Consider the following 23,658-nt stretch of genomic DNA (forward strand, 5'->3'; position numbering starts at 1 on the left):
ACAATTGTAAATTTAAATATATTTAAATATATATTGAATGGTAAATTCTTCATAAAAATGATTCCCCTCAATTGTATCTTATTCACTGCACATCTTAACGGTATAGTAGCAACCTCAATTAATGAGCGCTGATAGTTTAGTTTAGCTTTTTACTCTGTTATATATAATTTCAGGAAATAATTCTAAGTTGATATCAAGGTAAGCAAGGTGTTAATGAGGGAGGAAAGAAAATTCAATGCATCACATTTGCTGGTCCTAGCAGAAACTCAGAAAATGATGAATATCATGCTGGGAAATTTGAACTAATCATGTGTGAACTTTGGAATGAAAATTAACAGAACGAACACTAAGGCAATGATCACGAGTAAGAAGAGGCATGCAACAGCAAAGACAGTTCTGTCAGGTGAAGAAATAGAACAAGTGTCTGCTTTCAGATATTTAGGAAGCAGAATCAAAATGGATCAATATTGTTTGGATGAGGTGAAGTACAGAATCGCAATGACGAAGGAAGCATATATGAAGCAAAGGGTACTGATGAGTGGGCCACTGAATACGAACCTTAATTAATGAGGTGCTTTTTATGGGTCTGAAACTTGGACTTTGGGAAGGGAGGAAGAAAGAATATTGAAAACTTTTCAAATGTGGGTATGGAGAAAGTGGAGATGATCAATTGGCAAGACAGATTAAGGAAGGAAGAAGTATTGGAAAGAGTAGGTGAAGAAAACACGACAATTCTAGAAATCGTACAAAAGAGAAAGAAGAATTGGTTAGGTCACTGTTTACGAAGGGATAGTTTATTAACACAGGCAATGGAAGCGAAAGTTACAGGGAGAAGGTTTAGAGAAAGAAAGAGTTATCGGATGATAGACAATGTGAAGATTAGTGGAAGATACTAGAATACATGAAGGATAGCTGAAGGCAGATCAGCTTGGAAAACGCATGCGAAAACCTGCTGATAAGCAGAGAACCGATGATGGTGATACGGCGGGGCTCAGGCTATGGAGCCGTGAAACACCGTTATACAATTTATAGCATAACTAGCAAATGTACCCGTGCTTCACTACGGTGTTCTACTGTACATTGTATACAGATATCGAAGTAAATACTGTGCGTGCAGTAAATAAGATTGTTTTAAAATTGCATGTCACTTAGCGTTATCCGAGAAATAGCATGGGGAGGTCCCCATACGTTCTTTCCGATGTAAAGTGTGGGTGGCGGATTTGTGATGATAACGGCAGGCTCACTTGCCTACTGCGCGGTCATAATCGATTTGGGGTCCTAATTCCAGACAGATTTCACTTGAGGAGATTTTATTATAATAGCAGGCAACTTCCCTACTACTAGTCAAAATTGAGTTGTGCAGTTATCATTATAATGACAGGCCACTTTTCCTTCTGCCAGCCAGCTTACTGCCAGTCACACTGAGTTGGTGAGTTTCCATTAAAATAGCAGGCCACTATGCCTAATGTTAGTCACATATTAGAAGGGTACATTTGTTTATAATTTCGGGCACCCTTAGCCACAGCCAATCACATTCGGGAAGGGGAGTTTTGAGAAAATTGCACGCTCCCTTGCCTTCTGCAAGTCAAATCGAGAAGTGAATTATGCACTACAATGGTAGGCCCTCCTTACTAATGCCAGTTACACAGGAGTTGGAGAAGGACCCCATTCCTATCGCCAGTCAAAGTCGGTGTGGGGAGTACTGATTACACCCTTTCTCGATCGCTACAAATCGACATCAATGAATATATAGAGATCGACATACAAAAGTATATGCATGTTTAAATTATTGCAGACATTTATTTTCAGATTAACTGCTGCTAAACGGTAAGTCATATCGACAAAGGATTGTATCATAAGACGAAATATTTAGTGGCCTAAATTGCTGGGCCTATGATATTTTCTCGCATCTCATCTATTCATGGGTCAGATTGAGTCATAAACTTTGAATACGTTGAAATTTGTGTAAGATTATCTTACATTGCGTTACTTTTCGGATAATTATAGACATAGCATTTGACTCACATATGGGTATTGGGTGGGCCAATGTTCGTGTAGAGTTTAATGATTCTATCTTTCCTGTAAGTGATTGAAAGTATGAATTATGCATGTAAAAAGTCCAAATTTACGTAACATTGAGAAATATAGACGAATCTAACGTATAAGGGATACAGATACGACGAAAATTCATAAGACCAAGGTTGAAGATCACTCAAATTGAACGGAGATTGTGCCATCCATTATGTGAAAGAACTTCCCGTTTATCCCACGAAATACCTAGAAACAAAGGTCTGCACTATCATTAAAATTGACTCAATATTTCGATATTCTCCGGGGATAAAAAGTGAACAATTTAACTATCTTGGAAGTTTTACGTCCGTTACAGTCTAAACCGTATAATTTTGCCAATTTTTTATTTTCCTGCTCCTCTGGCACATTATGGCGCAATCTGAATTTTGGGTGAGGGGAGTAAAAATTAGGACTTTCAGGAAAGTACACAAAAAAATGCAGATGATCATTATTACCCCTCAAACGTGTAGCTGTATGAAAACTTCACCAAAATAGTCAATGTACAGACACATACAGTCGTTACGATTTTATTTATATAGATAGATAAGGAATCTTCTCCACGTAAAACACCTTTTGCGCTATGTCCGCTGGACTTAACCTGCAAAACCGACCGTTCGTGATATCTCACTTATTAAACCTCCTGTAGAAAATTTCACACGAGAAAAAATGTTTTAGAAATGGATTTCCATTAAGGATTGTAGATTTCCATTAATTTCGGATGTACATATTTTGAGGCAGTGCAAAATCGTGGTTTCGGTTTCGGATAAACCCCCAGTAAATTTAGGTATTCAGAAATAATAATGGCCCTAGGACAGGTGGCTTCTAAATATCAAGTTTGGTAGAATTACATTCAGTGGTTTCCAAGTTATAAGAACTCACAGATAAGAACAAACAGATAAACAAACAGACACTAAAGCTAAGAAGTATGCAGATGGTCATTATTACTCCTGAAACAGATAACTGTACGGAAATTCCGCCAAAATAGTCAATGTACAGGCAGACGGTCATTACGATTATATTTAGATATATGGAAGATAAGCATGGGCACGTTCGTAAATGCAAACCTTCATTTCGAGATTTACTGCTCCTAAACGGTACATCATACCAACAAACGGTTTGCACCCTCAGACGTCCCTTTTATCGCTCTACATGTTTGGTCTTCAATCATTTTCTCGTATCTCCCATATTTATGTGTTCGATTGAGTTACGATATTTGAATGGGTTTAAATTTGGGTACATTTTTAACATTTTTCACATTATTATGTGGAAGCTAGAATCATGAAATTTGGTTCGCATATAACCATTGGTTGTGTCAATGTGCGTGCTAAATTTTATGATTCCTGCTTTCCTGTAAGTCTTTCAATCTAAGTAACGTACTTGTAAAAAGCACAACATTTACGAACAATCGAAATATACAGCCAAATCTACCCTATAAGGGAGAGAGGGAGATGACAAAATGCTATAGGACCAAAGTTGTAGATCACTCCAAATTGAACTGAGATTGTGTCATACGTTTTGTGATAGGACTTACCGTTTAGCCGCGAAATACCTCGAAACGAAGGTCTGCACCGTCATTAAATTGCCACCATATTTCAATATTCTTCGGCGTAACAAGTGAAAAATTATAAGATCTTGAAACTTTCCGTAGGTTACCGGCTAAAACGTGTAATTTTGCTTAATTTCAATTTTCCAACTCGTGTGGCAGATTGTGAGGCAACCTTGATTTTGGGCGAGGGGGGTAAAATTTAGGACTTTCAGGAAACTATAGCTAAAAAATATGCAGCCGTTATACAATTTATAGCATAATGTGCATAGTATACATATAATCATTAGTTAAACATCACATAACACTAAAATGGATTTCCTTAATCTCTATATTATTGTATCCTCATTGATGATTAGGTACTAAATATTAGTTTTATTAAGTAAGTGATATCTGCTTTCTGATTAAACATTTCCTTTTAAATACCACCGCATTGCCTATGCCTCTAATTTCAGCTGGGATTGAGTTGCAGGTATAAATGAATGATTATATTCGTTGCTGTGGTGAATGGAAATGGATAAGAGAGATCGTGTGGATGACCTCGAGGGAGATGCACCTGACGGAGAGAGGTATTTAAGGACTGTTCTGAGATAGTCTTGGTCCTGGTCAGGGAGAAAGCGTCACCTTCCTTACGGGGAGAGGAATAAAAACCGTTCCTAGGCCGAGGCCTACTCTGAATTACTTACTTGCAGAACACTGTGGGGGAAGGGAAATGGCGTGATATTTACGTGGTTTGATCAATCATAGACATGACGGGTGTGACAGGAAAAGGCTAATACGAGTTTCGAACGGGATATTAGTAAGAATCGAGACGAAGTATTGTAGGCTCTCTGTGGTCGACATGGATGTGTTTTGTTCATACTATTATAAACCGCATCCATGCTGTCAAATATTGGAAATGTTACACTCGGAACTAATAATTTTGTTGTGTTCCCTAGGAGGAAGTCCCTCATCCGTTTCTAGACAATGTACGCTAATGAAAAAGTACTCTTTGACAAATTATTGTGACATGCTCGGAACAACTAAAGGTAATTAGAGTAAGAGGTAGGGATCACGCGCAGGTCTCCCCACCACGCTTGGCCGTCGGTGACGTCATCGAGCACCCTCAGCGCCTTGCCTTCTGGATGAGCACTGCTGTGAGCTATTCTGTTCTAGCCACAAGTTAGAGATAAGAGAACTGCATTGATATTTTAACATCACCTCAGAAAAGGCATTCCGCTTCACAATTACATTAGAGTAATAATAGGAGAACAAATGCAGTGTGAATCAAGCAGCGTTTCTGAAGTTTTTCGAACTGTATAAAAGGTTGTAACAATGTTAAGGCTGTGATCGCAGTGGAATGGCCATCCATATGTTCATGTTGTCAGCACGTATGATAACAATAACAAGGGTCTCTAACTGTTACAGACTCGAACATTAAAGCTTGATGACTGCAAGAAGTATGTCCGTTGTTACAAACAATATTAGTAAACTATATACAACTGTCAACAACACAAACAGCACATGTTAGGAAACTATTACTGTCCAGCAAATGTTCTCCTAGTGCCAAGAAGTGACAAATTCCACTTTAACATTAGAGAGGCTATATACATTAATGAGCCTGTATATTAACATTCTTAGCACTGGTTTCATATACAACCTAATGCCTTTCATAAAAAAATAACAGGTCTGTTATACACAAAGAATAATGCTGATATTTTTTAAAAACGTATTATCAAACATGATTATCTATAGCATCAGTGGAATTTCTTTTCTTTCTTTATCGGTATTGTATTAACTGAAACCCGGTCTCTTGAATGTCTTACTTTTGTTCAAAGCGTTCATTCGAATAAAAGAACGGCTTCTCACGAAGCAACTTGGAAACTCATAAATTTCGGGGAATTTCTTTTTCAGGATATACGTAAGGTTTGTGATGTTGTTAGAACCCTCTTTAAGTTCTTTCTCGTGGTAAAATTTGAGCTCTTTTTCCATCTGCACTACCGTGGTATACCGTCTCTCTGTAGGCTGCATCAAATTGTCCCTAGACGTCTTTGAAATCTAATTTCCACCCCTTGTACGTTGACCTGTTTTCTCTCCATAATCGCTTTCTATATCGAGGTTCTTCTTTATCCTAAAAGCTATATAGCCAGTGACGTCTTTAAGCTGCTCATCACGATCCTTGGTTTCACGACTGTCCTCGAGCTGTTTCACTAGCTCTTCAAGAGCTTTAACGAACTCATGCTCATCCTCTGCTGTAGCCTGAACGCTAGCCTTAGACTGCCACACGGCATCCGAGTTTGATCGACTTCATCAGTAGCACATACGAACATTTGGATGTAATATTTCATAATCTTCCGGAGAAGAGGTGGAATTTCTTATCGCCTCGGAAGCACTGAGGCTGAGATACCATGATTTCACACTTTGCGTCACAGCAGTCAGAAGGGGAAGACTATATCTTCTGAACCCTCGAAGCGGAGAAAGATAGCTATCAATAATGTCTTCATTACTTCTTACTGCCACAATTTGTTAAGGTCAGTGGCTTTAAGGAATACATGAAAGTGTATGTTTCGTTCCTTCGCGTGCCTGGTATGATTTGTGTGGCCTACAACGGCACAACAAACCATACGGAAAAGTGTACACTATTACTGCTTTTTACGTTTTATCACATAAAATACATACACGGTTTCTTATACACCATACATATGTTACTATCGTGCATTATTAGCTCTTAGCTTCTGCGTGCACAGCGATTTTTAGTCAAAGCACCTCTACCTCATACAGAGCAGCTTCAACGCAAGGGTCCTGCGTGACGTCACAGCTCTGCTTTGCAACTGCGCATCTCTCCCGTGATCCCTACCTTGTATTCTACGTACCTTGGGAACAACTTAAAAATATATCGAATACTACTCATGGTTCTTTACAAGATCACTTAATATTACTGTAACACTGGGATTTAAATATTACCTTATACTTCACGTCATTCTGTACACACCTCCCGACACCTCTATTCAGCTTACTGCTCATGTTACTCCTAATTAATGAATCACTATTCATTCTAAGAAGGGATTAGCGATAGAATGTTGCAGCCACCACTCAGAGAACAGTATGGCATGCATTTTGCATGCTGGGAATATTTTGGAGGATTCTATAAAATACGGATGGCTTTACATGAGCTATTTGTAAGGAGGTTGTGTAAGACGCTGGGAGATGCTTGGGAATTTGGATTGGAGAGGCTGAAACTAGAAGCAATTGTTTCCCTGTTGTTTGGTGCTACAAACTTTATATTTAACTAATGATATAAGAGTAAAAAGTAAAAGTAAATTTTAAATTATTTCGTTCTGATTTTAAAATCAGCAACTACAATCAGCAATTCCGGGATGCCTATCATACATAGATTGAGCGATGCAGACCACAACATAAACATGACGGACGAACCTCAAGTTACGTGACAGCATTGGCAAGTCCCACCACCTGGCTGTGACATATAACGTTTCAGAATTCTAACGAGACCGTCCGTGGGCTTACGTCAGCCAGAGAGGGTAGGATATATAAAGCCAAGGTTAATAACTACTCGCATAATTTAATTGCTGCCTGGGAGACTGGTTACCTCAGATCGAGTAGGGGTATTTCAGCTGCCTTCACAAAGAATACTGAAATGTATTCGATACATTGGCAAGCAGTACGGAGTGTACAGAAGACAACAACATGGTTCAACCAGGAAGAAGAAATAAATAACTTTACACACCGAGGAAGCTTCACTTTTAAGATAAAATTGAAATTAATGATAAGAATACATAATTATAGAAATTCTGATTAGAGGAAAGCTAGGTTCTATCTAGCGGTTTTTACTTTATAGAATCTCGGCACATGGGTAGCGAGTACGCTCTAGACCTTCGCGGTTTGACACAGGTATTTTCCGGGTTCTCTGCGTAACATAAAACATGCCATTTCCGTCCACACGTTCAACTCACTAAAGTTACTGATAGTGTATCAAGAGCGTCCAGCGACTTGGCAGTTGTACCCCGGACTGGAAGATCCGTGTTGCATAGCGGCCAAGGGAGGTGTCGAGGGACGGGACGGCGAATGGAAGGCGGACAGCGATCGACTGGCAGTGGTGCGACGGCGGGTGGCATCACGTCGCCGGAAGCGGCTCTGGTGGTGGACGAGGACGTAGCCAGGGCCCACTCTAATCGGCCTGGCTGGAGTTGTGGAGGCCATCCTCGTCATCCGAGGCCGGGTTGCCGGCCTCGTCGTCAAGGGTGACTGATCGGGAGTCATCGCCAATCTCGTCGTTTTCAAGGACGTCCTACGGTGCCGATCGCTGTCGGAGTTCCTTTGGCTAGATTAGCCCCAGAGGTGGGGCTGACCGCAGTGAGTTGGCTTCCTCAGGATCGAAGGACTGCCAGGATTCCAACGTTGGAGCTGGATCATAGGCGACGTACTCCCTGGTCTTAGGTGAGGAAGACTTGGGCCAGGATCTCCCTCCGAGCAGGGAACCGTACGCACCCGATGGTGAGGCCTTGGCATTGCTACGTCTGGTTCAGCAGAAGAAGGTGACGACCCATCGCGTGACCAGCAGCCGAGTGACGACCCTCCCAGGGCGAGCTTCTCTTTCCTAGATGTTGGAGACTCGCGTGTACTGAAGACAGCACGTCCTGGGAGGGTGCATCCACCAGATTATCGGCCGACGCCATGGGTAGCCACGAGAGGACAATTTATCTCCGTGCACATTTATTGATTAGATCACAATACAACATTAGCGGCTCATTTGGGAGGCGCTAAGGCGCGAGCCCCCTACGGAGTTCCATTAAATTCGGGAATTTTAATATTAAATATTAACAAGGGATGTATTTTACTATAAAATTATTATCAAGAGCGCGAGTTGTACTGTACTGCGGCCCGATGCGCTGCTGGCCCTGCGCGGGAGGGCGCTCTCTCATAGCGGGCCTAATACTCCGCGTCTCGCTTGACTGGCCTTGAGGGAGCCAATCAGAGGCAGAGCTGTTCTAACGGAGATTTCGGCGCGTTTCTGCCGCGGCCCATCATTGCAGCCAACCTACCCGAAACATTGGTGATTTGATTTCTTTTTAACAGGGGTCAGTTTGTGCCATTTATCTCCTAAAAGTAGGAACTATTTTACTGAGGCACTTACCTGAATTAAATGTGCCGGCATATATTTAAAATAGTCTTGTAATTTTTAAGATTATTAACTGACGAAACGAGTAACGACTCTAACTACTGTCTCCTCGCACTTGACTCATGTTGGCCATACTCACTGGAGAGCGCGATGTTTAGCTTTGTGTTGATGAATGATCTCGTGAGGTGACTGTGACAAGGTGAAATTAGGAGAAAGGTTATGATTTATATGTAGGCGTAGTGTTATGTTTGCACTTCGTACAGTATGATTACCGTCGAACATATTAAAGAACTAACGTTTTCTTCACTTTCTATCGAGAAGAATGTCAAACTGAAGGGGTGTGGTAGGCCGACACCAGACTTCTCGTTGAAAAAACCGGAGACGAAGAAAAATGAAAATAGGGCTTTCCAAAGACAAATTAATTCTCCTGGCGTATATAACAAGAACCCGCGGATATGTGCAAGTGATTTCTCAGAAATCTTTTACTGATTTCCTTGCCTGCTATTCTCCCGTTCTAAGAAAGGAGATAAATGTGTCACCACAGGTGATATCAATAGTACCATCGACTTTGAAATGCTTGGTAAAGTCAATGTCGTGTCTTGTTTAAGTGATCACTACAGTGAAACTATTCGTAAACATAATTCGATCGTGGACAAGAACAGGCAAATAATAATAATAATAATAATAATAATAATAATAATAATAATAACAATAATAATAATATTAATAATTGCACATGCATTGCACTGTATAGTGTTCGAAGTGTGTATCTTGATAACATGGTTTGAAGAACTTGAGATATTTGTGGATATCCACGAGCCGCCACTGCAATACAAGGCAAGTAAATATGGGTTAGCATGTAAGACAGCCCCGAGCCCGGTCGCTAAGGTGTACTGGGCGACGGAGCTCTCTGTGAATACAATAAGAGAATTACAAGGAGCATATTCGGAATCAAGCAAGAAATGGTGAGCAACCAGCGGGGATGCTGCGGTCTCCGCAACGTTGATCCCATGCCTGACCTCGAACGCTTGGGCCCAGGCATGATGAAACAGGGGGCACACCTCGGCGATGGATCTGGGCGTAGTATTGGAGTAGAGATGAACCTCGTGACGGGCGGGTAGCACGCGTCGTGGCTTGACTACGAAGTCGGGAGAGAGCAGACGACGAACCCAGGAGAATTCGCGTGCCAACACATGCTTGGGCAGGAAGGCCAGCCACACTATGACCCATCCTAGCCATGAAAGATAGCCAGCCGCCTGTTGGAGCTGATATGGGGACATGGCCGGAAGCGCGCGGACAAGGAAGAGGGCACGCTGTTGAGCTGCAAAATGAACTGTGGTCCCTTGGCTCGGAATATCTATTGTTACACCTAAATAGGTGAGGATGGGAGTCGGGTGCAAGATCGACTTGGATTAGTTGATCGTGATGCCAAGGATCACAGTCAAGAAAGTATCGACTTGGACTATAAGCTGGGAGAATGAATGAGCTAGTCAGCCAGACAGGGGATCATGAGGACGCCGAACTCTTGGGACAGAAGTTCTTGCACTGCAGTGGCCCACGTTGAATGATGGATGGGGCCAGGCTATGCCCAATCGGCAGACGGATTCAAAGATACCACCGCCCGCTGCAGAGGATACCTGTACACTGATAATTTTGATTGTGTCCTTGAGTTTTTCCTTTTTACAAAAATTAAATTTATTTTCTGGTACGAAATAAACCTTACATTATGGGTTCTGTATGACCATTTTGATTTTCCCCAGCTCTATGGGATCTGTCGATTTCGTCCACTGGTAGTTCCAACAAAGTTTCAAACCCAATATCGATAACAATATTTTTCGTGTTCTTGCCTGTAGCTTCTTCCACGCCAAACATACACAGGCACTCTCTTCTCTAATATAGCTCTAAACTGTCTGTTTTAATTTGCATTTCCCTTTTTGTTTGGTTATGCACCTGTCTCTTTCTTCCAGAGTACGCATTAGTTCCTCTGTCCCACTTGGATTCAGATTTATTGCTTCTTTCAGTTGCTCTACAACTGTATTCGTCAACTGACTCTGGATGAGGTTGGCAATCATGTGGAGAGCCTCCTTATTGCCCAGCGGATCCTGCAGGACTTACTTCACATTGGCGTCCATTGGAACCTGTTTAACCTTACGGGAGATGGTTGTTTTGGTAGATATTTTGATTTATATTGCACTAAGCATTTCGTGAACGCTCTGATGGTAGCAACTATACAAGTTACAATAATTTATCGTTATTAAGACTGACAAACTACTGAAGTTCATCTCCTAATTTCACACAAACCACGAGCATCGGTGTTTAGGTTTCGTGTTTGGTTGCCCCCCTTGTTTACTGCCATTTTAATTTAAAGCTTAATAGTATGGTTCGCAACGAAATTAAAATTCAGTCAAGCTGAACTTACAAGGTTGCTTGCTCCAAAATTCAGAGCCCCTGAGGCCCCTTTCAGTCGCCTCTTACGAGAGGCAGGGGATACCGTGGGTGTTATTCTACCGCCCCCACCCACAGGGGGCATAGAGGCTGATCCTAAAAGTGAAAACCATTAACTACTCCGGGCTAATTCTTAAAATCGACGTATGGATGGAAGCAGGTCACTTGCCGGTATGCATTGGGATTATGCTAAGCAAGAAAGGAACCACATGCAAGGTATGCAGAGTTTCATCGTATTGTCATGCAATCGTACACTTTATCTTACTTTGTGTCCAGGAAGGGCATGCATTGCCTACGAGAATACGATCAAATGTGATGAACATTAGATTGAGAAAAATGTGTTCAGAGCAGAAACGAATTATGATAAAGACGACCTTCAGGCTATTGTAAAGTCCTCTAAGGATGATGTTTCTACATTTCATTATAAATCAAATCTAAACGTCTTAAACTTTAATACTTATGACTTCAAGACAAATGCCTGTGACTGATATGTGTGAAATGAGTCGAGTGGTTATCGGGGAGTGAATCAGTTAGTTTCAAGCTTGTTAATGTATTCAAAACAGAAAGTTAACACAACCTGATAAATGTGCCGCCCAACAGCAAAAATAGTTCCTGCATTTTTACGCTGCTCTTTCTCTTGGTATAAAATTCTTAACACACGAATATTTGATCAAAGGCCACAATAAGAGTGAACGAGGTTCAGCTCATTTCCTGGCTGACAGACAGGAGAGACGCCAATTGAGAACTGGACGTATCTACTGTTTACTGTGTCGCATTGTGATTTTTTATTATTTTTTTACAATTTTATTAAGTTCGCACGAACACTGATAGGTCTTATGGTGACGATGGGATAGGGAAGGGCTAGAAGAAGTCGTGGCCTTAATTATGATACAGCCCCAGCATTTGCCTGGTAAGAAAAAGGGAGACCACGGAAAACCATCTGGCGACAGTGGGGTTAGGACCCGCTATCAAAAAGGTTTATACGTGGTTTCGAGCTGCAAAAAAAAAAAGGGTGAATCTTTTCATGTACAAGCAGTAGCGACCACTAGGGGGAGCAAGGGGGAAAAATACATTTTATTCTATTTTAGCCCCCTGAAACTAGGAATTATTATAAAATTTGCAAACCCTGTTGGTTTTCAGCTAATTCTTTCATTTTATTCATTTAATGATTAAGAGAAATTCTTAGCGGTTATACGCAGAAAATGTCGTTCGTCGCAACTAACCGAATTGCACAGCGCTACAGCAAGTAGTGGAGACTGGCGGAACAATGTTTGACATGTTCTGAGACGAAGGGGAGCAAGGGTATATTTATCGTATATGGGATAGAGATACGACAAAAATTCATAGGACCAAGGTTGTAGATCACTTCGTTTTGTGATACGACTTACCATTTAGCCACCAAATACCTCGAAAGGAAAGTCTGCACCGTCATTAAAATTGCCTCCATATTTCGATATTTTTCGAGGGTAACAAATAAAATTTTAAACGTCTCGTAAATTTTCCATCGGTTACAGGCAAAAAGGGATATTTTTGCCAAATTTATATTTTCTAACTCCTCTGGTAGATTGTGCTGCCATCTTATTATGGGGGAGGGTGTTAAAAATTAGGACTTTCGGGAAACTTTTAAGCCCATGAAACCTAGTTTTCAATAAATATCACCACCGACTATGTTCTTATGCAGATTTGAAACTCCCAGCGTGTCCCCCTCAGTGAATTTTGAGATTTTTAGAATTTTCTAGGGATCCTGAAGTCATCAGCTTGTCTGGTACCAAGTTTTAAGATTCTAAGATGCCTAGAATGGTCTCATTTACTCACGTCTGTTTTCATGTTCATACCAAAACTGACTACAATTTATTATGTGGTGGTGGTGGTGATTATTGTTTTAAGAGGAAGAACATCTAAGTAACCATCCTCTATATAACACTAATCAGAGGGAAAAATAGAAGGGATCCGACAGTTCGAAAAATGAAGATATCGGTCAAAGAAAGACAAGGGCCACGAAGGGCGTGAAAATGAAAGACTCCCTAGCCCTCGCAAACCTAATAGCGTCGGGGTCGGAAAAGAACAAGAGTTGACCAAGGGAGGTCGGATAGGATGGATGAAAGTGAGGAGCCTGGCACAAGTAAGTGAAAGCAATGCCAGGACTCAGCTAAGGGCCCCGTGGTCGCCAACCCACGCTCCAAAGTTCACAGCCCCCGGGGCCCCGTTTAGTCGCCTCTTACGACAGGCAGGGGATACCTTGTGTGTTATTCTACCGCCCCCACCCACAGGGGGGGTACAATTTATTAATATGGATTATATTTCACCCGCTTCCCTAGTGGTTCTTGGGGCGTCTTAGTCGCACAGTATGCTTTCCAGGTAGTAAGTCATACTTGAAATTCATACCGGAACATACACACGTCCATTATCTCGGTCATTTTTGATAATTTATTTTTTCACCCTTTCTCACCCCCTATGTCAAAGAAGGCTGAAGATGGCCTTTAAAATCCGGAATGTTACTATTCATCTCAGCAACCCGGAAAACTATGGATTCGGCAGTATATTCGATTTTTATTATATCTCACTCACCGTTCCCCCTCCCCAAAGCGGGCTAAACTTTGAGTTTTAAAATCGTGAGTGTTACTATTCATCTCAGCGACCCCGAAAACTATGTATTCGACACCATTTTCGATAATTTTTATACCTCAATCCCCCCTCGCCCTCTACCAAAAAGGGGGATGAACTTGGACTTATAAAATATCCGGAGTCTCACTATTCATCTCAGCGACCCGACAACTATGGATTCAACACTATTTTTGATTATTTTTATATATCACTCTCCCATTGCCCCCCACCACGAAGGGGGCTGAAATTTAAAAATTCCGGAGTGTCACTATTCATCTCAGCGACCCCTAAAAGAATGGATTCGACACTACTTTCGATGATTTCTATATCTCAGAACCTTCGCCCCCCCCCCCTGGCCTCTAAGGGTTCCTGGGGTGTCCTACCGCCATTTGGTTTGTCTACTGATACTAAAATTTCGAAGTGTACAATTCACCTCGGCGAAATCGAAAACTACGTATTCTACACTTTTTTCGATTCATTTTATATATCAATCCCCCCTCGCCCCCGATCCCAAAGGGGGATACACTTGGACTTGTAAAATAACCGGAGTCTCACTATTCATCTCAGCGACCCGACAACTATGATTCAACACTATTTTTGATTATTGTTATATATCACTCTCCCATTGCCCCCCACCACGAAGGGGCCTGAAAATTTAAAAATCCGGAGTGTCACTATTCATCTCAGCGACCCCTAAAAGAATGGATTCGACACTACTTTCGATGATTTCTATATCTCAGACCCTTCGCACCCCCCCTGGCCTCTAAGGGTTCCTGGGGTGTCCTACCGCCATGTGGTTTGTCTACTGATACTAAAATTTCGAAATGTACAATTCACCTCGGCGAAATCGAAAACTACGTATTCTACACTATTTTCGATTAATTTTATATATCAATCCCCCCTCGCCCCCGATCCCAAAGGGGGATACACTTGGACTTATAAAATAACCGGAGTCTCACTATTCATCTCAGCGACCCCGACAACCATGGATTCGACACTATTTTCGATTATTTTTATATATCATTCTCCTATCTCCCCCACCAAGATGGGGGCTGAAATTGGACTTTAAAAAATTCCGGAGAGTCACTATTCATCTCAGCGACCCCAAAAAATGTGGATTCGACAGTACATTCGATGATTTGTATATCTCAGCCCCTCGCCCCCCGCTCCTAATGTTTCCTGGTGTGTATTACCCCCACGTGGTACTAAAATTCCGGAGTGTCACTATTCATCTCAGCGACCCCGAAGTATACGTATTCGACAGTATTTTCTATTATTTCTATATATCACTCCCCCATCGCCCCCAACGAAGAGGGCTGAACTTGGACATTAAAAAATTCCGGAGTGTTGCTATTCATTTCAGGGAGCCCGAAAAGTATTGATTCGACACTACCTTCGATGATATATATGTCTCACCCGCTCGCACCCCCGCCCCTAAGCGTTCCTGGGGTGTCCTACATCCACGTGCTTTGTCTCCTGATACTAAAAATCCGAAGCGTACCATTCACCTCAGCGACCCCAAAAACTATGTATTCCACACTATTTTCGATTAATTTTATATATCAAACCCCCCTCGCCCCCACCCCGAAGGGGGATAAACTTAGACTTATAAAATATCCGGAGTCTCACTATTCATCTCAGCGACCCCGACAACTATGGATTCGACACTCTTTTCGATTATTTTTATATATCACTCTCCCATCGCCCCCTACCACGAAGAGGGCTGACTTTGATTTGAAAAAATTACGGAGTGTGACTATTCATCTCAGCGACCACGAAAAGTATGGATTCAACACTACTTTTGATGATTTTTGTATCTGAGCCCCATTGCCCACTGGCCATAAGGTTTCTTGAGACCCCCACGCGGTTTGTCTTCTGATACTAAAAATCCGGAGTGTCATTATTCATCTCAGCGACCACGAAAACTGTGCATTCGACACTATAATCCATTATTTTTATATATTACTCCCCCATCGTCCCCCACCCCGAAAGGGGTTGAACTTGGACATTTGAAAATTCCGGAGTGTCACTATTTGTTTCAGCGAGCCCAAAAAGTATGTGTTCGACACTACTTTCGATGATTTTTATATCTCATCCCCAGCGCCCCCCCCCCGCCCCTATAGTTTCCTGGGCTGTCTTACCCCCACGTGTTTGTCTCCTGATACTAAAAATCCGGACTGTACAGTTCACCTCAGCGACCCCGAAAACTATATATTCGACACCATTTTCGTTTAATTTTATATATCACTCCCCCCTCGCCTCCACCCGAAAGGGGACTGAACATGGACTTTTAAAATAATCCAGAGTGTCACTATTTATCCCAGCGACCACGAAAAGTATGGATTCGACACTTTTTCAAATATTTTATGTCACCCCCTCGACTCCCCCCGCCTCAATGGGTACGTGGTGGTGTATTACCCCCACGCGGTTTGTCAAAAGAAATCCGGAGTGTCAATATTCATCTCAGCGACCCCGTAAAGGATGGATTCGAACCCATTTTCGGTTATTTAATTTAACACCCCCCTCGGGGGCCTCCACCCTAAAGGGGGCAGAACTTCGAGTTTAAAAATTTCCGCAATGTCACTATTCATTTCAATAACCGTAAAAAGTATGGATTCGACACTATTTTCGAATATTTTATATGTCACCACACTTGCGCCCCCTTCCGCCGCCCCCATGGGTACATGGGGTGACCTTCCCATCGCTGTTTGTCAAAAGAAATCCGGAATGTCGTTATTCATCTCAGCGACACCGAAAACGATGGATTCGACACTATTTTCGTATATTCTGACATGTGAGCCCCCTCTCAACCCCCGCCACTAAAGGTACATGGGGTGTCTTACCCCACACGGTTTGGACTTAAAAATATTCCGGAGTGTCAGTATTAATTTCAGCGACCACGAAAAGTATGGATTCGACACTAATGTCGAATATTTTATGTCACTCCCCCTCGCCCCCCACGCCCCTATGGGTACGTGCGTTGTCCTACCCCACGCAGTTTGTCAAAAGAAATACGGAGTGATACTATTCATCTCAGCGACCCCGAAAGGGATGAATTCGAAACTATTTCGATTATTTTGATATCTCACTCCCCTTTGCCCCCACCCCAAAGGGGACTGAATTTGGTCTTTAAAAAATTCCGGAGTGCCAGTATTCATCTCAGCGACGCCGAAAAGTATGGATTTGACACTATTTTCGAATATTTTTAAATGTTACCCCCCTAGCCCCCCGCCCCTAAGGGTACTTCGGGTGTCTTACCCCAACGCGGTTTGTCAAAAAAAATCCGGAGTGTCACTATTCATCTCATCGACCCCGAAAAGGATGGATTGGACATTATTTTCTATTATTTTGATATATCACTCCCCCTCGCCCCCCAAACAAAAGGGGGCTGAATTTGGACTTGAAAAATTCCGGAGTATCACTATCCATCTCAGCGAATCCGAAAACGATGGATTCGACACTAATTTTGTATATTTTTATATGTGATCCACTCACCCCCTCGCCCAGCGTCCCGATTGGTACATTGGGTCTCTTACCCCCACGCGGTTTGTCAAAAGAAATTCAGAATTTCACTATTCATCTCAGCGAATCCGAAAGCGATGGATTCGACACTATTTTCGTATAGTTTTATATGTGACCCCCTCAGCCCCCGCCCCTATGGGTACATGGGGTATCTTACCCCCACGCGGTTCGTTAAAAGAAATCCGGAGTGCCACTATTCATCTCAGCGACCCCAAAAACGACGGATTCGACACTATTTCCTATTAATTTGATATATCACTCCCCTCTCGCCCAAACCCAACAGGCGGCTGACTTGGACTTGGAAAAATTCCGGAGTATCATAGTTCATCTCAACGAATCCGAAAACGATGGATTTGACACTATTTTCGTATATTTTGATATGTGACCCCCTCGCCCCCCGGCCCTAAGGGCACATTATTAAACGCGGTTTGAAATTAGAAATATTCCGGGGTGTCAGTATTCATCTCAGCGACCACGAATAGTAAGGATTCGACACTATTGTCGAATATTTTATGTCACCCCCATCTCCCCCCACGCCCCTATGGGTACGTGGGGTGTCCTACCACACGCGGTTTGTCAAAAGAAGTCCGGGGTGTTACTATTCATCTCAGCGACCCCGAAAAGGATAAATTCGACACTATATTCGATTATTTTGATATCTCACTCCCTAAAGGGGGCTGAATTTGATCTTTAAAAATTCCAGAGTGTCAATATTCATCTCAGCGACCCCAAAAAGTATTTATTGGACACTATTTTCGAATATTTTTAAATGTCACCCCCTCGGCCCCCCCGTCCCTAAGGGCACTTCGGGTATCTTACCCCAACGCGGTTTGTCTAAAAAATCCGGAGTGTCACTATTCATCTCAGCGACCCCGAAAAGGATGGATTCGAGACTATTTTCGATTGTATTGGCATATCACTCCCCCTCGCCCTCCGCCCAAAACTGGGCTGAATTTGGACTTTGAAAAATTCCGGAGTGTCACTATTCATCCCAGCGACCCCGAAATGTATGGATTCGACACCATTTTCGAATATTTTAAAATGTGACCCCTCTCGCCCCTTCCTGAGGGTACTTGGGGTGGCTTACCCCCACGCGGTTTGTCTCCTGATACTAAGGCGTAAGTGTACCAAGTTTGGTGTAAATCGCTCCTTTGGTTTAGGAGGAGATGTAATGCATACATACAAACAAACATATAACGACATGTATATACTAACTGTAGTACCCGGCGTTGTCCGGGTAGCTTTTGAATGTTTACCTTAGATTTGTATTACCAGTTAGTTATGTGTGAATTGATTTTTATATCATTCCTTTGAAATGTTGATTGATATTTTTAGATCTATTATGTAGTTTTAGTGTTATTTAGATGTGTTTTATTTCAAGTTTTAGATTATTTAATTATTTAGTAAAACTTTGTCCTCGTGGAAGCTCGAATTGGCTGGGAAGTATTTGATCCTTTCAAAAAGAAATTAGTGATAACTATATGCATTTACCAGTCGCGATACAGATATCACGTACACGATTTCAACTGTTATTGCGACTGTCACCAATCAGCCTTGCGACCCCAAGAGCCGTGGGTCCAAAACTAATCTCTGTCATTTTAGACTATTTACTTTCAAACCCCTCTCAATCCCCCGTCTTAATGGAGGCTGAACGTGGACCTAAACGGTATCCAGAGCATCAAAATTCGTATCAGCGACACATAAACAAAGTATTCGACGTAAATATAGGTTATTTTCCATTATATTTTCATGTCAACCCCTCCCATTTCCCACCCCCAGCGGGGACTTAACAAAAGTCCGGAATATCACTATTCATCTCAGCGACCATGAAAAGTATGGATTCGACACTACTTTGGAATATTTGGTATGTCAGGTGGTGGTGGTGATTATTGTTTTAAGAGGAAGTAAAACTAGGCAACCATCCTCTCTATTGCAACCTTTCCAAGGCATCTGTACATAAACCAGTTACCATTGTTCATAAATATGACGTTAGAATGGAGCACCATCGGTGAGCTTCGAACTCAGCCCGGTTTGTCGAAGCCTCACCTTCCCCTACTGGAATAGTTCGCTAGCCGAGTCGGTATCGCATTTTCGGGTCTGTGGACTGTCCGATGGGGCGGTAAGTCCTTTAGTAATAGTCTCTATAGTAGGGGGAAAAGTTAATTATGAGAGGAATACTATTTCATTACTAATGAGAAGAGAGACAATATCTTGTATAATAAATTTTTACTTATACTAGTGAAACACATTATTTACATGGGTATGCCATACAAACACCTTACATATATTAACTTGGGTGATCTTAACGTTTAAATGTTCGGTAGTCCTTTCTACACTTCATTATACGTTTAAATATTCAAAATTACGAAGGCGCTCCCTCTCGAACTATTACACTACCGGTACCTCAGACTTAGAGAGGCGTTTTCTCTCTAATTATTTCACTTTACATTTACACTAATCACTTTACACACAAATCTATTCAACATAGGCATACCCAGCTGTAATTCTGTTTGTTTGTCGAAAATTAATATATTCAATTTGCATCAAATTATGATATAAGTTTGCTAGTATCGTATGAACTGAAATAGGCAATTTACACTCCCAATCCCTTGAAAGTCGCGTTACAACAGTACTTTAAGTTATACGTTGCCAAATATGCAGTATGACAAACACGCCCATTTCATTAGGATTTTTATCAACACATATATCAGGACATTATTTACACAACGATGTTACCTATGGACAAGCATTTAGCGACTTCAATACCAGACATCATAAACAAAGTATTATGGCACTACCTGCAACAAATGGACAAGAATATATACACTTCACATACACATAATGGGCCGCAGGTGGTCTTATTTCACCTGCCGCTTGTGACAGGAGGCTTTACTGTCTCCTGCGATGAACTCAGAACCTTCTGAGACGGGGTATATCTGACCTGGAATTCCCTATACGCTGTGTATAATTAAAGAAATAAATTGGAGGGGTCCTTCATTTAATGCTCATTTGGAACCTCTGCGACGTTGGCTCTATTTAAATTAGCACACATAATCTTTGTATCGAGAGGAAAAGGAACTCGCCACTTGTATCTGTTCTATTTCACTGAAGAAACGCCTTCACTCCCCCGTTTAAAGGGGCTCATAAAACTCCCGCTGGGAGCTACCCGTGCCACACTTTCAAAGAGCAGTCCACTAGCCTTCTCGGGCAATGACTTCACGGTAAATAATCTATTCACTTCTTTCAATACTGGCCATAAATGGCATCACACAAATCACGGCCCTATATCCGGCCTAATCAACATATTCACATCGCGATATGCACCTCGCGTGTCTTAATGACAGATTCCAAGGGAACTTCACATTTCATTTCGCAATATATATTATGGCTACAGCCTGTTCAGCCATTTCATTTCCTCTCGGTACATCGACCACGATGCAGATCTAATGATGATCTCCTGCCATCAGGGTCCAAGTTAACTTGCACATTCGCGAACTAATTAGCGATGTAAGATATATACCCCAATCTCATGCTCCATTCGTTGTTCCAGCAGTTTTAATTTCTAGTAAGGAGGATTTCCTAAGAGCTTGTGAAGTACAAAAAAAATCAGTTACTGAGATATCTTTGAGGAATCCTATTGGCTGTAGAAAGATGATAACTGGAGTCGTTTACGTAGAATATTTAAGCCCTTTTACTTGACAGTACTTCACACATAATTAATCTGAGGTCCTTAAATTTACGTCATGCATTATCAAACCCTTGTAAAAAAAAATGGAAGTAAAATATGGTCGTTCCCAAACCATGAAGAAGTATTCCATAAAAGACCCAAATAAAAATGAAATTATAATTATTATCCCTCTGAAATGGCGTGCTTGCAGTCTACGTTATATCTAAGTGAAAAATTTACATATTTACAATGGGACACGACCTTCAAAGATATAAATACTTGGAAATGTACTCAGCCTTCTGGATACCACGTTCACAGCTTTACAGGGAGGCACTCCATGGATTTTAGACTGCTTGCATCACGTCATCGGTGATGTGAAGACCCATGATGACTTCCTGGCAGGTCACGAACATGACGGCTTGATCTGGTATGACGTTCTCGACGTTCTCTGCTACACCAGGCGAAGACAGCTAGGCGTCTGGTTCTCTCTAATATGCAGGCAAAATTCTGGCATTCAGATGGGCGTCGGCGTTCACTCCGGCGCTCACGTAGACATGTAAATGAGGGGAAATTATCTCAAGTGAATACGTTAGTTTATCACACACCACAATTTGAATATATGGTTGGATCTGCTCAATAGCACGAGCATTCCAACCTAATGTCGGTAATGTCCCAGAAGCCCGACATTAATCCCTTCTCATTTATCTATTCTTCTTGTAGGCAGCGATTATAGGCCCAGAAATTTCACTAGTTTCCCTAGAAACGACAGTGGTTAGGCCACTAATGTATTAGCATTCTCGTATTCATGACACTAGTTCAGGCCTGTTCTAATGCACTTAGCCGTAAGTCGAGCTCTCAACTGTACTGCGGGTTATTTTAACGTGGCGCTGTCCTCAATTAGGTCTAACTGAGCTGTTCACTGACTTTCTTGGTAATTCATATTGATATCAAGCACGTACGCTCCACCCACTTCGCTAAGTACGTCACTATATATGTTAACTGAGCCGTATTAACTTAGACACATAGGAGGCTTGATGTACGACCTTTTCTACACACGGGTATCAGTTATTACGGTTTCGTACCGTTCCTGTTGATTAATTTGCGGCACACTGTTCACGCTAACATCTCACTCAGAGGGTGATTATTTCCACATACTCACAGAATTTAATGAATCACTGTATTACACTACTCAAATTACAAGATTATTTCTTCACAAACAACTCACTCACAAACCACGACGAAATACTACCGTACTGGCGTTACAATAAGAATGGACTGGGTGGTGTCTCCTTCTCAGCTCATGAATATATAGGCGCGCTACGCTAGAGACCCGAATGCTGAGGGTGGGGGGAAAAAATGCAATCCTTTCTCACACATTGGTCCGTTAATACGCAACGTACAGTAACGAACAGGATATCAAAATGTAGCCCTTGTATTCCCATCTCCACTGAGTGACTGTTATTAAAATAACTTCGTAGGTTTTGAAGCAATCTTAAAAGCGTCCTTTTGCCTCTGGCGGTGAATGATGACGAGCACAGGGGATTCCTTGTGTTCCTTGGCACGGTTAGAGTCCAACATCTGTTAGTCATTAAGACGCGCCCTTGTTTACAGCGCAGTTATCTCTCTGTCAGTTAAGTAGAGCACTTCTCGGTCTCATAATTATGCGTAAAATTCCCTGATTCAAATGAATGTTTGCGCTTAATTATCCAGTGGGTATTTTGCGATTTATGAAAATTAACAGAAATAAAACAGCTGAACGCGATAAGTTGGTAGTGGTGGATGAGCGAGGAAAACATGGTATAATGTTAGTTTTCACGTTGGACCTACTCTCTGGGCTCAGTTAGTGACCTAGATTCTTTGTCACGTGATAACGCGTATGGTTTCATCTCGCTCGCGGTGGGAGTGAGAGAGCTTCGAGTGCAAGCGCTCTTGCACCGCCTTGCTGCTAATTACCAGCAACTAGAGCTGGGTCGCGCGACTCTGGATATTGCAACTCGAGTCCTGGAGCGGGCAGAAAAATTCTAACTTGGGCAGTTTTTATCGTAGAATAACGCGGAAAACGGCATATTTCATCTCCTGGATATCATGACATACCATAGGTGACGTTGTGAACGGTCACATCCCTCCCTTGCTTAAAAGAAGAAAAATCACGGGTAGGGATTTTTCTTACCAATCACATTGTTCTCGTGTTATTAAATGTGAGTGTATCGTAGGATAGCATTTTCTTGTCTTAGAGCGTATCTGGACATAAGGATACGCAAGTATTCTTGGGTCATGATATCTCGTCTTTCCGTGCATGCTAGACAATCTTCATCTCCCGACTCGCCAATGTTATCATCCATCCCATGGTAATCTTCTAGTTCCATGTAGTTTACTCCATCCATTTCTTCTTCAGGATCCTCCTCATCCGCGACGTCCACTCTGTCGTCGTCCTCGTCTTCTTCTGGATGTTGTACTTCATCTTCTAGGTCATCTGGATCGTTTGGATTCTCCTCCGGTAATTGTCCTGGCACATGGTATAGTTTTAGATTTGAGGCGTTATAGATAGCCTCAGTTGTCCCATCCATGGATTGTACCTTGTACGCGTTATTTTCTAAATTTTGAATTATTCGATAAGGCCCAATATACAGCTCTGCAAATTTGTGGTAAAATTTCCGTGGTGGATCCGAAGTTGCGGGACGTTTGACCAAT

This window comes from Anabrus simplex, chromosome 4 (assembly GCF_040414725.1).
Source record: "Anabrus simplex isolate iqAnaSimp1 chromosome 4, ASM4041472v1, whole genome shotgun sequence".
Classification (NCBI taxonomy): Eukaryota; Metazoa; Arthropoda; class Insecta; order Orthoptera; family Tettigoniidae; genus Anabrus; species Anabrus simplex.